At 48.7% G+C, this 6,769-nt stretch overlaps 1 protein-coding gene across 1 annotated transcript in view; it reads left to right on the top strand.

Moving 5' to 3' along the window:
• Positions 1–3,111: 3,111 nt before the first annotated feature.
• DLGAP1 (DLG associated protein 1) overlaps positions 3,112–6,769 on the top strand; it is an 870,774-nt gene continuing 867,116 nt past the window's right edge. Inside the window, exon 1 of the mRNA XM_038543734.1 lies at positions 3,112–3,385. The gene's annotated coding sequence lies outside the window, so the exon portion shown is untranslated. The remainder of the gene's footprint in view (positions 3,386–6,769) is intronic.

Below are 6,769 nucleotides of genomic sequence, written 5' to 3'. Positions count from 1 at the left end.
AGTTCTGGAGATCAGAAGTCTGAAATCAATTCAACTGGGATAAACTCAAGATGCTAGCAGACTGGCATTCTTCTTGGAGGCTCTAGGGGAGAATTACTTCTTTACCTTTTCTAGTTTCTAGAAACTATCTATATTCCTTTGCTCATGGTGGCTTTCATCCATCTTCCAAGTCAACTTCTGCTTCCATCATCCCATCTTTTCCTTTTGCCTTTGATTTTCTTGTTTCCCTCTCATAAGGGCCCTTGTGATTACATGTGGCCTCATCAGGATAATATATAGAATAATTTTTCCATCTAAAAAATATTTAACTTAATCACATCTGCAAATTGCCATATAAGAGAACACTTACTGGGGCACCTGGGTGGCTCAGTGGTTGAGCATCTGACTTTGGCTCAGGTCATGATGACGGGGTCCTGGGATCAAGTTCCGCATCAGGCTCCCCACAGGGACCCTGCTTTGCCCTCTACCTGTGTCTCTGCCTCTCTCACTGTATCTCTCATAAATAAATAAAATAAAATCTTAAAAAAAAAGAGAACACTTATTGGTTCCAGAGATTAGGATGTGAACATCTTTCTGTGGCTGCTATATAGCTACCACATTGTCTATAACTGGAAATGAACACAGCTGCTAGGCCTGGATTGCAGTAGTACTTATAGGTACTATAAATATACATAAGGTAACTGGTCATACATATATTTAAATAGCATTCCTTAATTAAAATGCATATGTACAATAACCAGAAAATAGGTGCTATCAATTTTACTTGCACAAATATCACCATTTATTTCTAAGTAATTCTAAGAATTATGTGAATTTTATAGCCAGCCGATGTAACAGACATTTTTTTTCTTTTTTTAAAGCTCAGCATCAAATTATCCTTCTTAATATCTCCCTGAACTTGTTTTACACTTGCCTTCCACCCATGGAAGGATGATAAAGCCAGGCACCTGCCCTCTGGTCTAGAAGTCAAGGAATCAAATATTTTCGCTCTTTCTCCTGGTACTGACTGACTGAAGTTGGGCAGGTCAGATGCTCTACCCTGTGACTTGCATCTTGATCCGGTGATATGACGTCAGAAGAAACAGTTGGCATTTACTCATGTGGACCATGTAGCACCAAACCAAACTGCTCTTTCAGGCCCCCTAGACTTCCAGTATTGCCTTAAATCCTGACTGGTTCTCAGACTGCTTTCCAGCCATCCCCTCATTTCTGGAAGCTTTCAGGATCTTTCCAATCAATCACCTTCTCACAAGTTAGCCAAATTTTGTTCTGTTGCTTACAGTCAGAAAACCCTAATCATTGTGATGTTACATAGATAATATTGTTGGTAGATTCAACTACCATAAGAATTGTGTGAGAAAATTGATTTTCTGCTTCAAGTAATTTTATTCACTAATGTCACCTAATTTGAGTTAAGACATTCTTATTTATGTGATCTCATTAAAATCCTATGGATTAAACGTATTTACAGATCTAGAAAGGCAACTCTTTCCAGGTTAGGAAGGCTGTTTTATTACTTTGCCTTTTCATGGAATCTTAGTTGAAGCACTAAGCACCTGTGTACAACCATTCTTGAACTCGCTGGGGATATCTTTTAGAGTTCTGTTAAAGCATTGATGATCATGGTACTACAATGCTGAAGATTTACCTCCACTTCTTTGGATGTTTTGTGGTTTAAAGATTTTTTTTTTTTTGTCTTTAATGGAAAATCACTCAGTGAAATTGCGGAAAAGTGAATATTTATCTGAGTCATATTTTTTATGGAACCCGTTTTCCACTTCTCTGCATTTTTAGAAGTGTTTCTTTAAAAAGGATATTCTATTAATATTTATAATTAGATATCACACAAAGCAGATGCTAAATCTTATGCTATAACTTTATGGGTAAAATTACATAAAGAAGATTATATGCTCTTTGGCATGATGTCCTCTCTAGGAGCTGTAGAACAAAGGGCATTCTCCATGAAGACGTCTTTTTTTTTTTTTTCTTTAACTAGAGGAAAACAGGAAGATGGTGATTAACCATGATTATTTTAACTATTATCCAGAACATTAGTATTTAAGTGGGTCGAGCAGAAGCTCAATAAATACTTAATTGATTGACTTTTCCTCTTTGATCCACGTCTCAGTTCGCCTGTTCACACTATCTCTATTCTTACTTTGAAGCCACGTGGATTCTTCTTATTTGCAGAGCACGTGAGGGATGCGGTCCTCACCTCCGTGAACCCGCCTGGCTTCCAAATACACAAGGTAGGGGGCGGGTAGTGGGGAGTTTACTGAGGTCAGAGGACGAAGGGGAGAAAAAAAAGAGATTCGTTTTTGTGATTGCCCTTAGATCAGTTCCAAGAGGGACCAACGGACTTAATCTTGTGTGATCTAATCCACACGGCCACCCAAGACCCATCTGGGTATAGACGGGGAAACGGAGGTTCCGAGGAATAAAGGTTTGAAAGTAATGGCACGGGGGGGGGGTGAACCCCAGTTCTTGTGAGTCCAGACCCTTTCCACTCCCCCCTCTCCTCGCTGGCGATTACTTCTAAGAATTCTAGCACCGACCAGGGGATGGCGAGGAGAGGACAGCAAACCGCCTGCCCGCCAACTTGATCTCCTGGGATAGAAACCTGCTGTGAGTTCTGATTCCCTCTCTTAAAAAGGCAAGGTTAGGGACGAGGGCTGGCAAGGTGCAGGGGAAGGTCCAGCCCTCGGGCCGCGCCGCGCGGGGACCGGAGGGGGCCCGCCCACTAGCGGGTGGCCGCCCCGCCATCCCGCCCCAGGGACGCGAGGCTTCGCCTCCGGCCGGTTCGAGCGCGCGGGAGCGCACTTGACCCCGGAAGGCTGCGCGGCCAAGAGCGCGCAGGCCGAGAGCAGGCTCCGGGAGCGGCCGGGCGCCTCCCCGCGGCCTGGGCGCACGTGCCTGGGCTGGGGCCAGGACTAGTGGCCGCGCCGTAGTAGCTGGGCGGGTAGGAGAGGCTGGCTCCGGGCCGCGGCCGCCGCCCGCCCGCCGGCTCCGGTGGTTGGGCGGAGGCAGCGCGGGACTCCTCCTCCCCGCCGTATTAACATGCACCCAGGGGCGGGTGACCAGCCCAGCCTCGCCGCCCCAGCTCGCCGCGTCCCGGCGCTCAGCCTCCGTGCCAGAGGCGAGCGCTGCGCCCCGGGCGCCGCAATCCCGAGGACACGGCCTCCCCGACACCTCCAGCCCCGGGGAGTCGGCGGCTTCCTCCGCGGGAGCGGGCGCAGCCGCCTCGGCTCCTCTCTCGCGTCCTCCCCATCACCTCGCTGAGACCCTGTCCCGGCCGCGGGGACACCCCTTCTCGTCCTCCCCGCGAGGCTCGTGGGACCGACGGACGGACGCAGGGATCCAGGGCCGGACTGCGGGCAGCGGCAAGGTAACGCCGGGCAGCGCGGCGGGGCTGGGGCGTGCGCGCTCGGCGGCGGCAACCGGAGCCCGGGCCGCCGCCACCACCGCGAGCCCGGCGCGCTGGGTGTCTGTCGCCCGCCGCTCGGTCGCCGCTGCTGTCGCCGGCGCAGGGACGGTGGGGTGGGCTGGGCTCCCCTGGCCGCTTCTCCACCGCCATCCGCCGCCTGCGGCGCATCCCGGACCCCCTGGGGACCCCGGGACCCCGGGGGGTCTGCGCGTCCCTCTCCGGGCTTGCGGTCCTGGCGGCTCCCCTTGGGGCCCGGGAGGGGACACATTTCTAATTGCGACAGGGTCCTGGAAGGGGGAGGGGAGAAGAACACTAGTTCCCGTCATTTCCACCGGCCAAATTCACATCTCCCCGCTCCCCGCCCCCCCGCCCCCAACCCCTGGTACACCTTGCACGGGAGGGGGTGCTGCTCACTGCAGGGGAGTTCTCGACAGGCTCCTGGGTCGTTTGCAAAGCAAGTTGTTGCACTTGCTTTTTAGGTGACATTTTGGCTTTCGGGGTGGAAAGAGCCTCCTCCCGTGTGTGTGTGTGTGTGTGTGTGTGTGTGTGCGCGCGCGCAAGAGAGAGAGAGAGGGAGAGAAAGCCTGGGAAACAGAGACAAAGAGACAGACCGAAGCACGCAGGGGAGACCGAGATACAGAAAGAGAGACCCACACAGAGGACGGGATTCAGGGGGAGGTCACCGTAGAGTCGCCCCCCGCCCGCGGGCCGAGGCCAATTCCCGGCACATCGCGGGGCCAACGCTGAGACGCGGTATTCAGCGGATTGAACGAGCGGGGCCCGAGCCGAGCCGAGCCGAGCCCCAGCAGGGACTTCTCCGCGGGGCTGGGAGCGATAACAAATTGCACTTTGATCGAGGGGCGGCTGCAGCTGCGGGAGGGACCTGCGGAGGGCCGCGTGGAGATGAAGACCCTGCATTCAGGACTCCGGCTGCTGCGCTCTTCGAGGAAGGCGAGCTGTCCCTGCTTCACCCGGCGGCCCCCGGGAGGCCGTGGGAAGGGGCGACGGGCGCTGGGGACACTGAGCGCCTGCCCCGGGCTCGCCTTCCTCCCGGCCCGTAGCGCGGCGGGTGCTTCTGTTTGGAAGCGGGGGGCCGTGCGGAGGGGAGCGGAGGGGAGGGGATCAGAGGGGAGGGGAGCGGAGGGGAGGGGGCCTGCCGTGGCTGCAGGGCCCAGACCGCGTCGCGGGCGGGCAGATGTTGCTTCTTTTATGGACTCGGGCGAGACCCCATTTACACCCCTGACACGGTGAGCCTGGCTCGGGTTGTGAGAGATGGATGCCTCCCGTCTCCCCGGCAGACCGTGTGAAGTTACGGAATTCCAAGGATGAAAGACGTATAATGAAAGTGACAATTAAAGCCAGATCTGTATCTTTTATAGTGTTCGTGAATGGCTCCGTAGAGTGGTGATGGACCAATGTGAGCTGCAGCAGGCGGACGCGGGGAGGAAGAATGGTTAGAACTAGGAAAGCGATTGTAGGACCGAACTCAGAAACATCTTGCGATTATTTTTACCAAGGAAGAAGCGAACTGCCTTTTGACTGCTATTTATAGCAGAATCTCAGTCTCAGGAAGCAACTTGCTATTGGCCAATGGGATTTTGCATATATAGCCCCAGTCGTTATTCCAACTCGGACAGAAATGACATGGAGGCAAGAAATGGTATAAGGATCCCAATTTCTGAAATGTCAAAAGGATAAAGTTTTCTTCGCTTAAATTTTTACAAGGGAGATTCAGAGCCACCGAAACACACTGAATATGTATTTGAGCAGAATACGTGAAATGTAAATGCCCATTCAGGTCATAAAAATTACTCGGTTCAGAAAATCTATCCTCTGGCATAAATGGGAAATTTGATGTCAGTAGCTATGTTATTAACTTCCCGCAGATTTATCTCTTCAGGTTAAAGTGGCAGCAGGTGAAGTCACTGCTTTGAAATAGTCCAGGTTTCAGATCTAAAATTCCATAACTACTTCTGGAAAAACAAACAAACAAACAACTGACTCACTTAAGAGAAAATGTTACTTGAATGAGAAAAGACTTGAGCACCTTTGCAAATCTAGGATATTTTAAAAAGTTGGACCTATTTCTATTTCTCTATATGTTTCTATCGGGGTTTCCATTCTAAGATTGGTTTGGCAAAGAAGATATCTTCTCTCAGATAATGTAGGCAGTATTAATATTGGCAAACTGAACTGGTTGAGAGATTGCTTAAAAAGTTGTGAAGTGATTTTCTGACAAAACTCTTCAAAATAACACATAAGTTGTGCTTTTGAGAGATAATAGGGACATGAGTTTTCCCTGTGGGGGATTTGCATGGGTTAGTATCTTTAATTTCTCCTTCAACATAAACTTTATTCTGCCGGGACTAAAACCTTGATGAAACAAATCAGTAATTATTGAAAGCAAGACCTTCTTAAAATATTACATAGCCTCTATGGAGAAATAGCTTAAAACTAACTTTCTAAAAACTTCTAAGCTTCAGTGTTCTATTGAATCAAACTTGTAAATATAAATTGCGTACACTGTGATTTAACTCTTCTATTAGATATGTGTGCCTTTCTTCTGTATAGCCATCTAGATTCCTTATTTTTTAAAATCTAAACTTAAAATGGGGAAGAGGGGAACTGAATTTTTACTAACTCCTCATTTAGAGATATGTAGCATAGTAATAGTTTCAGCTGCAACTTAATAGAGGCAAGTCCCAAAGTCTATGTATGGCAACTTCTGGAAACAAAGCATTCAGCATTCTGATTTTGATTTCATATAATATTTTGAATTGAGAAAGGATAGTAAAATGCTAAATGTGTGTTCTTATAGTGAAGTTTGTATGATAGACTCCGATTCATATTCTAGTGTCTTCTCGAGCATTCCTACAAATTGCTCCGCCCTTTATCAGATCAACTCTGCTCCCTGCACAAGTTTTCTGTTCCTCTCAGGAAGCATTGAACTGGAGGATTTTTATGAAGATTGCATCTCTATAGAAACCACACTTGCCTCTCTTTGCTTAATTTAAGGAAACAGTGTAAGTTCTTTTGTTTCTTTTCTTTTTTTCCTTGGTAATTATTTCTCCCTGCTAGAGGAGCAGCATCTTTAAAGCACAAGGCCGGCAGGCATGGACTTTTCAAACGTCTTAACACTCTGTCCCACCCCTCACCTCTCACACTTATAATCTTTGCCTTATATCTGTGGTATGTTGCTCTCTTGATACATTTTTATTTTAAAGAAACACAATCACAAGAAGGCCCTTTTCCAGCATTCTAAAAATTCTTGTGCTGCTGAGACGCTTGGAGCTTCAAAAGCACCCCATTTCTTGAGCTTCTTTTATTTCCAGAAGATCTTAAGGG

The sequence above is a fragment of the Canis lupus genome, chromosome 7, assembly GCF_011100685.1.
Source record: "Canis lupus familiaris isolate Mischka breed German Shepherd chromosome 7, alternate assembly UU_Cfam_GSD_1.0, whole genome shotgun sequence".
Classification (NCBI taxonomy): domain Eukaryota; kingdom Metazoa; phylum Chordata; class Mammalia; order Carnivora; family Canidae; genus Canis; species Canis lupus.
Note: the sequence above shows the minus strand (reverse complement) of the source record. Positions and strands in the feature narration are given on the sequence as shown.